The 10,971-nt window shown below is 40.8% G+C and overlaps 1 pseudogene; it reads left to right on the top strand.

The window, feature by feature from the left end:
• Positions 1 to 9,700: 9,700 nt before the first annotated feature.
• Positions 9,701 to 10,743, top strand: LOC127230721 (eukaryotic translation initiation factor 2 subunit 1-like; annotated as a pseudogene).
• The last annotated feature ends 228 nt before the right edge of the window (positions 10,744 to 10,971 follow it).

Below are 10,971 nucleotides of genomic sequence, written 5' to 3'. Positions count from 1 at the left end.
GTTTCTCTGTGTAACAGCTCTGGCTGTCCTGGAACTCACTATGTAAACCAAACTGACCTCCGATTCACAGAGATCTGCCTGCTTCTGCCTCCTGAGTACTGGGACTAAAGTCCATTTCCTGGTTGAGTCTGGTGTTTCTGACAGGCACTGCTTCCTTTATTTTAGGGGGGAAATGGACAGTTCACTGTGACTCTTTAACTCAAGGGTATGATGGTCAGTTTTAATTGTCAACTTGACACAATCCAGAATCACCTTGGAAGAGTGCCTCAATAAGGGACTGTCTACTTTGGGTTGGCCCATGGGCATTTCTCTGGGGGGATTATCTTCACTTATTTAAGGTGAGAAGACCCAGTCTGAATGTCATTGGCACTATTCCAAGAGCTGGGCCCTGTAGTATATAAGAGTGTCTATCTTTCATAAGTAAACAAGTGAGTAAAAGAGAAGATATATAAGCTCATCCACTCTTGACTACGGATATGATGTGACCAGCTGACTCAAACGTTTGCTACTGTGACTTTCCTGCAATAACAGACTGTCACCTGGAATGAAGCCCCTCTCTTCCCTAAGTCGAAATTTGTCAGTGAATTTTCTCACAGCTATAGAGATGGAGCTAGAACAAAGCAACAATCCTCTAACATGAACCAATCGTGGTGGTTCCAGTATCCTTGCCAATCTCTGACTTAGAAATTGTCAAAAGGCTCCCATGTAGCCAATAGGATCTGAGTCTTTGGGAAAGTAGTCTTGAGAAGAAGTGCATATTAATAAATTGTCTATTCCTCTACTGGATTCTTTATTTACTGTGTTTGTAGTGCACTTGACTGGGATACAGCCATCTTGAAATCTTGAGGCAACCTAGTTAAGAGCATGCCAATCAAAATGATAGGAAGACAAGTGTGTTTCTCACCTTTCTCTCCCTATGATGAAGATATCCAAGATGATTAGCTTCTAAGGAGGAAAATTTGGTTTTGCCTCATAGTTTCAGAGGTTTCCATCCACAGTCATGTAGCTCAGCACAGTATAACATGGGAGGAGCATATGTCCATGGAGGCAGATTGTCTCATGGTGGCTGGGGCCTGAGAGGGAAGAAGGTGTCAGAGTCCCAGCATTCCCTTCAAGGACACAGTTTACTAGCTTAACTTCTCTTCACTAGGCCTTACCTTCCAAAAGTGTTTGATGACCAAGCCCTTAATATCCCTTAATATATAGCTCTCTGGAGGACACTTAAGATCCAAACCCTGACAACAAAGGACCTCAAATGACCTTGATAAATAGATGAATTAATCAAAAGAAGGTATTGTATCCAAGACATGATGTCAGTAAGCTGATAGATTTTCTGGTTTATAAAAGTCAGTTGAACCAGGATTTTATGTTGGCTATAGTCAAAATTAAATTGACCTAATGCAGAAGCTGTGGGGAGAGAAATGTCTATGTTCCTACAGAATAGAAATTGGGGTTCAAGAAGAAATGGGGTGAACAGGGGTCTTTGTTTTTGTCTAACTGGGAATGATAGGTGGAGGGATGGGGGAGATGAGTGGTGGTGTGTCAGAGCACAGCCTAGGAATGGAGTCCTGGAGGGGAGTTCTGAGTGCTTATGAGAAAATCCAAGAAAATGAGTCTTGTACCCTTGGTTTCTTCAAAACATGGAATTGTTCTTGGAATGTGTCTCCATTCTTCTCCAGGGTATAGTGGATAAGAGTGGGTCTACTTGGGATTATTCATTTTAATGCTTGCTGCTGTTAACCTTTATATGTCCCTAAAAAAAAAAAAACATGGTTTTTGCTATGTGTGGCTTATCCTTATGACTGTACAGTTTGAGCTCACGAGTACCATACTCATGTGACCTTTCTTAACCTCCAGAGTAATTGTCCGGGGCTCTGAATAAAGTTGGCTATTGCATGAGATTTTAGTCCACCTCATTTATGGTATGGGCTCCATTCTCCCAGGTTGCACTGCTTCTGGAGAAGTGACAGTGGTGAGTTTGTCAAAACTAAGGATATATGAAAAAGCCATATACAGACCTACTATTCTGTATCTAATTAAAACATTAATTTTAAAAAGTTTGGTCAGGTATGATGGCAAACTCCTTTAATCCCAGCACTCAGGAGGCAGAGGCAGGAGGAGCTCTGTGTGTTTGAGGCCAACCTGATCTACATAGCAAGGATATGTATCCAGGATAGCCAGGACTACATAGAAAGACCCTGTCTCAAATAAATAAATAAATAAATAAATAAATAAATGTGAAGAGAGGTATCCCTCATAAGTAGATAATGTTGCTCCCAGAAGCCATAGATTTTATTAAGAAAAAATCAGAGGCCCCAATGAGGAATACACCCTTATAAGTTGTTGGTCATTGAGGACTTAGGGGCCCCCAAAACAATGCAAGCTGTTGCTAACATTCTTGTTGTCTCCCAGAACTAGACCCTATTGCTGAAGACACCATATACTTTGGTTGCAGGACATAGAGAAATCAAGCTGGAACTGAGCTAGAGTCTTCTTTCTCGCTGGGTAGGTTTTGTGGCTGTGGGAAGTTGCTATACAAACTTCAGAGGGGAAGGAGGTAGTGGTTGTCCATGGTCTTAGCAAATTGTGAATTATGTGAGCTACAATATCAACCTGCCAAGCAAAGATAGTCCTACTAGTGCATTAGTGGCAGGCCAGTTATGGGAATAGCCAACTCCTTTTGGGGAGGTTGTTTTTTTGAAACAGGGTTTCTCTCTGTAGTTTTGGCTATACTAGAACTCACTCTGTAGACCAATCTGGCCTCTGACTCACAGAGATCTACCTGCCTCTGCCTCCCAAGTGCTAGGATTAAAGGCATGTACCACCACCACAAGGCAGTCAACTACTTTCAAAAATTAGCATTTTAAGCCCTCTTCACAGAAAGGATTCATACCTGGTACTATAAACCTGGTCAAAAGTTCATGATCATAGAAGTGTGGGGAGACCTACAACTCTTCTTCTTCTTAAAAAATTAGTATAACTACCTTCTAAATACTTGTTTATGCTGGTAGATTACTGCTACTTTTAGCCTTAATCAGAGGAAGCTTCTGCTTATAATGGACAACACTTAATGCAGAAGCTTATACTGGCCAAAGTGCTGAAAAGCAATGATGGTTGAATGCTCATCCCTAAACGGGACATTTATATCACCCTCCTCTAGAGCTCAGGGAGCATCTCAGGAGGAAGAAGGAAAAATGTAAAAAGTTGGAAGACAGGAAAGAGTGCTGTGAAATGCTTTATTGTGGAGATAGCATGGCTTTTGTACCCATGAACTCATACCAGCTGTGGCTGCCTGAATAAGACTGAGCCCATCAACATTCCATCATAGATGGGGGAGTGGGGCTTAAGAGCCTTACTCCTGGTAAGTTGCCCTTGTTCAAGTACATAAACCCACATTCCACAAATAAGTAATGCCCCTATGGTCATTGTTGTTCCTTTGTTACAGTTATAAGAATAAAAGCTGGAGGGGGGTGAGTGGTGGTCCAGAATGAGGGTCCCAAGGTAAGGAACCTCATGGGAGAGCGTAGCAGGTTCCATAGCAGGTGAGGGTGACCGAGGCAGAAGGAATAACACGCCAGGCAGATAGAGCTTAAATGAGGGGTTTATTTAGAAAGGGGAATGAGGGGGAAGGGAAGAGACATAGGGGCATGGGGAATAGAAGAGGAGAGAGGGGAAGAGAGAGGAGAAGGGGGGAAAAAGAAGAGTGGTAGCTGGTGACCAACCGAAAGCAGGAGGGAGAGAGTGGGGCTTGCATTAAAAGGGAAACTTGCTAATGAGTCCCCTACGCAGCCTTGTAATGAGTGATGTAGCGATGACATGGTCATGCATGTCTTGCCCATCATTAGGGTGTTGAGTCAGCAGAATGCCAGTTTCCAACACTCATATAAGCAACCCTAATTGAATGTAGTGGGACCCATACACATAAATGAAGATATGAAAGCAGGAAAGGATTTCCCAGGAGGAAAAAGGGGGTTTAGTGGGAGCTTAAGGAGGGGAAGGGATAAAGAGAATAATGTGTGGGGATATGACCAAAATACATTACACAAGTGTATGAAATGATGGAAGAAGAAATGCATTTGTAAAAGGAGTCTGGAGGAACAGTTAGAAGCACTCATTGCTCTTCCAGAGGTCCTGGGTTAAGTTCCCAGCACCCACATTATGCAGCCCACAATCATCAATAACTACAACTCCACTTAATTCTGTGAGTATCTGTGTGTGCGGGTGCACGTGTGTGCGCACGCGCACGCACACACACACACACATACCCACATACAAATCTTTGAAAAAATTTTAAAGAAAAAAGTAAGGTACAGGAGCTGGAGAGATAGCTCAATGGCTAAGAGCACTTGTACTCTTATTGTGGTTCAATTCCCAGTCCCATGTCAGGTGGCTCACAACTTGTAATTCTAGCTCCAGAGGATCCAATAACTTCTCTGGCTTCTGTGGGTACATGAGACTATATATACATGCATGCATGCATGCACAAACACACACATATACATATAAATAAAACTGGGCTGCAAAGGTGAGAATATCTGATACTAGAAACATTAGCTTCAAAATAAGACATAACTGGCTATTTAATAGATTTTTAAAACTCAACTGACTTTTAAAGTAAACACATTTTAAAATTCTAGTGAGATTCTATTTTTTCCCTTCAGATTGACAACAATCAAACATTTGATCAGGAGGCTGAGGGTGGTAACATATGACTATCATGTCAGCAATGAGGATCCTGAGGCAAGAGGACCTTGAGTTCAAAGAAAATCCAGGGGGCATAGGTAGACTCAACTCAAAAAGATAAACCTTGATAAGAACTAAGGATACAGCTCAGTGGTCCAGCATGTGCTTGACATGACTGTGAAGCACTCAGCTCAATACTCAGCACCATTAAAAACAAAATAAAAACCTTGGTATATCCGATATTGAAGGGACCAGACCCCCACCCAGCCTCCTGTTTTAGCAGCCATGACAGGCTGCAGAAAAGACCCAGCAAGATATAGGCCTCTGACTCTGCACATGTTGCTGAGTTTCTGGCCTTCTGACCTTGGCAGACCTACCCCAGTCACTAGGAGGTCAGATACTCTCCATATGGCAAGAAACCAATCAGAAGTTAGCTGGCAAGCTCTGGATGTGCTTTATGGTAAAAGTGGTATAACAGTGGCTTGCAGACCATAGAAACCACCCTAAGTGGACCCATAGGCCATAGCAACCAGTTGACCAATCAACACAGGACAGGTCACCCAAGCCCGGAAATGCACCAATCCTGAGGCTGTTGCAGACCCCTAGACACTCCCTTTGCTTTACCCAATAAATTCCCTGCCTCGTGGCTCCTGAGGTCCTTCTCACTCCACCTGTCATATAGAACAAACAGAGGGCCCAAGTTAACAGTTAACTTGTTAATTAATAAAAGACTCTTTGCTTTTGCATTGGAATGAATAGGTCTCTTGGTGATTTTGGGATTCAGAATTTGGGTATAACAATAGCTCCAAAGAGAAAAAAAAAAATCAATTCATTTGTTGCTAATGGTAATGTAACATAAATGTATGGTAGACAATTTGACAATAATCTGTACAAACCAAATGCCAAATTCATGAGGCCACAGTCATCCTGATATCCAAGCCACACAAAGTTTTAACAAAGATTCAACAAAGAATTTCAGACAAATTTCCCTCATGAACATTGATGTAAAAATACTCAGTAAAATACTCACAAACCGAATCCTAGAAGACATCAAAAAAGATAATCTACCATGATCATGTATGCTTAATCCCAGAGATGCAGAAATGGTTCAACATACAAAAATCTGTCAATGTAATTCACCATATAAACAAACTGAAAGGAAAAAACAAATAAACAAACACATGATCATCTCAATAGATGCTGAAAAAGCCTTTGACAAAATCAACACCCTTTCTTTCATTTTAAAGGCTTGGAGACATCAGGAATACAAGGGAGACACCTCAACATAATAATGGCAATTTACAGCAAGCCTATAACCAACATCAAATTAAATGGAACAAAACACAAAGTAATCCCACTAAAAACAGTAACAAGACAAGGATGTCTACTCTTCCCGTATCTATTCAATATAGTACTTGAAGTTCTAGGTAGAGCAATAAAACAGCAAAAAGAGATCAAGGGGATATTAATTAGAAAAAAGATGTCAAATATTGCTTTTGCAGATGATAAGTATATATAAGCGGCCCCCAAACTTTTACCAGGGAACTCCTAGAGTGGCTGGATACAAGATTAATTTTTTTAAAAAAAGTCAGTACCCCCTCTATAAATAAATGACGAACAGGCTGAGAAAGAAACCATTCACAATAGCCATAAATAATATAAAATATCTTGGGTTAACTCTAACCAGCAAGTGAAAGACCTGTATGATAAAAACTTCAGGTTTTTGAAGAAAGAAATTGAAAAAGATATCAGAAAATGGAAAAATCTCCTGTGGTCAAGGATAAGTAGGATTAACATAGTAAAGATGGCCATCCTATCAAAAGCAATCTACAGCTTCAATACAATTCCTAACAAATTTCCAATACAATTCTTTATAGACCTTGAAAGAACAATACTCTATTTCATATGGAAAAACAATAACTCAGGGTAGTTAAAACAATCCTACACAATAAAAGGACTCCTGGAGGTATCACCATCCCTGATTTCAAGCTGTACTGGAGAGTTGTAGTAATAAAAACAATAACATATTAATATAAAAACAGACACACTGATCAATGGAATTGAAATCAAGACCAAGAAGTAAATCCACATACCTATGGACACCTGAGTTTTGATAAAGAAGCCAGAAATGTACAATGGAAAAAAGAAAGCATCATCAACAAATGGTGCTGGTATAACTGGATGTCACTATGTAAAAGAATTCAAATAGACTCATATCTATCACTCTGCACAAAACTCAAGTCCAAGTGAATCAAAGGCCTCAACATAAAACTAGATACACTGAACACAATAGAAGAGGAAGTGTGGAATAGCCTCATTGTCACAGGAGGCAACTTCCTGAACAGAACACCAATAGTGAAGGCATTAGTGTTAGATTAATAATTAATAAATGGAATCTCGTGAAACTGAAAAGCTTCTTTCCATAAGGCAAAGGCACCATCAATAAGACAAATTGGCAGCCCACAGAATGGAAAAAGATTTTTAATGTGGGATAATGTTCTTGTTCACTGAAAATATTTGTCACTCATATTGGTTTAATAAAATACCGATTGGCCAGTAGCCAGGCAGGGCTACTAGGCTAGAATTCTGGGAAGAGGAAAGGCAGAGACTCAGTTTCCAGCCAGACACAGAGGAAGCAAGATGAGAATGCCTTACACAGAAAAGGTACCAAGTTATGTGGCTAAACATAGATAAGAATTATGGATTAACTTAAGTTTTAAGAGTTGGTTAGTAATAAGCCTCTGTGTGTTTATTTGGAACTAAATGGCTGTAGGACCGGGAAGGACAGAAACTTTTGTCTGCAGATTTTCACCAACTCCACATCTGACAGAGGGCTAATTTCCAAAATACATAAAGAACTCAAGAAATTAGGCATCAACAAACCAAATAATTTAATTAGAAAATGGCATACATACGTAAACAGAGAATACTCAACTGAGAAATTTCAAATGGCTGAGAAACACTTAAAGAAATATTCAACATCCTTAGCCATCAGGGAAACACAAATCAAAACTACTTTGAAATTCTATCTTATCAAAAATGGCTAAAATCAGAAACACAAGTGATAGCTTATGCTGGCAAGGATGTAGAGCAAAGGGGAACACTCCTCCATCACTGGTGGGAATACAAATTTGTATAGCCACTTTGAGAATCAATATGGTGACTTCATAGAAATTTGGGAATCCATCTACTCAAGACCCAGCTATACCAATCCTGGGTATACACCCAAAGAACTTTTCATTCTGTCACAAGGACATTGCTCAACTATGTTCATAACAGCTTTATTTGTAATAAACAGAAACTAGAAACAATCTAGATGTTTCTCAACTGAAGAATGAATAAAGAAAATGTGGTACATTTGCACAATAGAATATTACTCAGCTGTTAAAAGTAATGACATCATGAAATTTGCAGGCAAATGGATGAACTAGAAAAAGTCATCCTGAGTGAGATAACCCAGACCCAGAAAGACAAACATGGTCTGTACTTACTTATAAGTGGATATTAACTGTAAAGTAAAATATATTCATGCAATGGTCCACAGACCCAGGGAGGGTTAAATAACAAGGAGGGCTCAAGGGGGATTGCAAGGATCTCCCTGGGAAGGGGAAATAGAATAGATTTCCAAGGTGGACTGGGGGCAGATGCAGTTGGGAACTGGAGGGATCAGATTGGGGTGGGGAGAATACTGGGGGAAATGACTAGAATTGGGGGTATCGAGAAGGCAAAGTGGAAACCTAGTACAATGGAAATTCCATGGAATCTACAAGAATAATCCTAGCAAAGACTCCTAGCAATGGGGGACACAGAGTCTGAACTGGCCATCCTCTGTAATCAAGCAAGACTTGAAGTAGAGAGACTGGAACACCAAGCCAGCCACAAAACCTTCAACCTACAACTTGTCCTGTCTGCAGAGTGTTCTGGGACTGGAGCCTAGCAGAATTGTCATCTAAGAGACCAGACAGACTTCACACAGCAACTGATGGGAGAAGATGCAGAGTCCCACAGCCAAACATCAGGCAGAGCTCAAGAAGTTCTGTAAAAGAGGGAAGGAAGGACCAGAGAAACCAGAGGGGTCAGGAGTACCACGAGAACGCAGCCCACAAAATCAACTGACCTGAACTCATGGGAGCTCACAGAGATCAGAGATCCTGTAGGAGTCTGAGCCAGGCCCTCTCTATATATGTTATGGATAAGTAGCTTGGTGTTCTTGTGGGATCCCTAACAGTGGGAGAGGGGGCTGCCTCTGACTCTTTTGCCTGCTTGTGGGACCCTTTCTTCTTTCCGAATTGCCTCATTCAGCCTTGATGTGATGGTATGTGCCTGCTCATATTGAGGCTTGTTATGCTGTGTTTGGTTGATATCCCTAGGAGGCCAATTCTTTTCTGAGGGGAGAGTGAGGTGTAGATCTTGGGAAGAAGGGAGGGGGAGGCTTGGGGGAGGGGAGAGAGGGGAGACTGTGATCAGGATATAATGTATGATAGAAGAATAAAAAAAATACAATAATTATAGAAAGAAAGAGAAGTATCCTAGAGAACCAAATGAAAGCAAGCCACTAACAATGTTCCCCTGTGGTCTTTGCCTTGGTTCCTACCTCTAGGTTCCTGCCTTGGCTTCCCTCAGAGATAGACTATAACCTGTAATGTAATAAATTCTTTTCCTCCCCAGGTTGCTTTTGGTCAGTGTTTTATCACAGCAATAGAAACCAAACCAGAACGTATACAAAATGCATGCACATAGATATAGTTATCAAATTCTCTCTAAAGAAGATCTACTTAATAAACTGTTACATTCATCTTAAATTATATGCAGCCATTAAAAAGAATAAAGCAATCTAGTATGTTTTGAAAGGGAGGTATAGAGTGATATAGTGAGAGGTGGTTCTTCATGAGCACTGGGTTGAGCAAAGTGCACACTGAGGAGGTTCAGTGTCCAGTGCTGATGGGCCAAGTCTCTTCCTTGCTGTTAAGGAGCACAACATGGGACCCTAGCTCAGAATTCACATGTGCACCTCAGAATGCAGGGTCTGAGTTGTAGATTTTATCATCACAAATTCCCCAAGGTGGAAAATGTAGTGATGGTGAATGTAAGATCCATTGCTGAGATGGGAGCCTATGTCAGCTTGTTGGAATACAATGACATTGAAAGCATGATTCTTCTTAGTGAATTATCCAGACGACATATCTGTTCTATAAGGAAACTGATCCGCATTGGCAGAAATGAATGTGCAGTTGTCATTAGAGTGGACAAAGAAAGGATGTATTGATTGGTCAAAAAGAAGAGTTTCTGCAGATGAAGCAAACAAATGTTAAGACAAAGCCACAAAACCCAAAACTATTTATAGCATTCTTTGCCCTGTTGCTGAAGTATTAGAATATACCAAGGATGAGCAACTGGAAAGCCTGTTCCAGAGGACTGCCTGGGACTTTGATGACAAGTACAAGAAACCTGGATATAGTGCTTATGATGTCTTTAAGCATGCCATCTCAGACCCATCTATCTTGGATAGTTTAGATTTGGATGAAAATGAACAAGAAGTACTCATTACCAATATCAATAGGCATTTGACTTCACAAGCTTCCAAAATTTGAGCAGATATTGAAGTAGCTTGCTATGGTTATGAAGGAATTGATGCTGTAAAGGAAGCCCTGAGAGCAGGTTTGAATTGTTCTACAGAAACCATGCCCATCAAGATTAACCTAATAGCTCCACCCAGGTATGTGATGACAGCGACACTAGAGAGAACAGAAGGCCTCTTTGTTCTCAATCAGACTATGGCAGTCATCTAAGAGAAGACTGAAGAGAAGAGGGGTGTGTTCAATGTTCAGATGGAGCCCAAAGTGGTCACAGATACAGATGAGACTGAACTCACAAGGCAGATGGAACTGCTGGAGAGAGAAAATTCAGAAGTGGACAGAGATGATGATACAGAAGAGATGGAAGCCAAAGCTGAAGATTAGCCTTGTGGAAACAGCCCAGTTTCAGGAATACGAAGCAGCCCTTCCTGGCTATAAGCCCCAGACTTGAAAGTTTTCCAGTATTGAAAACTTCAAAGCTGAATATTCTTATTTCCAAGTATTTAAGTATTCAACAAACCAGAATCTAAATGCCCTCCTGCATGTCAGCTGTTTTCACACAGAAGCTCTAACACCTCGAGCATTTTCAATGGAGTGGCTTGATTTGACCAGAGACAAATCTTCAGAGCAGTCCTAAAATTGGGCTCTCGGTTTCCATTTCTGATGTTCATGGATTGGCACTCTTACGGTTCAAGGCCTCCATGAAATTTAC

Source organism: Phodopus roborovskii, unplaced genomic scaffold, assembly GCF_943737965.1.
Source record: "Phodopus roborovskii unplaced genomic scaffold, PHOROB, whole genome shotgun sequence".
In the NCBI taxonomy this organism is placed as follows: Eukaryota; Metazoa; Chordata; class Mammalia; order Rodentia; family Cricetidae; genus Phodopus; species Phodopus roborovskii.
Note: the sequence above shows the minus strand (reverse complement) of the source record. Positions and strands in the feature narration are given on the sequence as shown.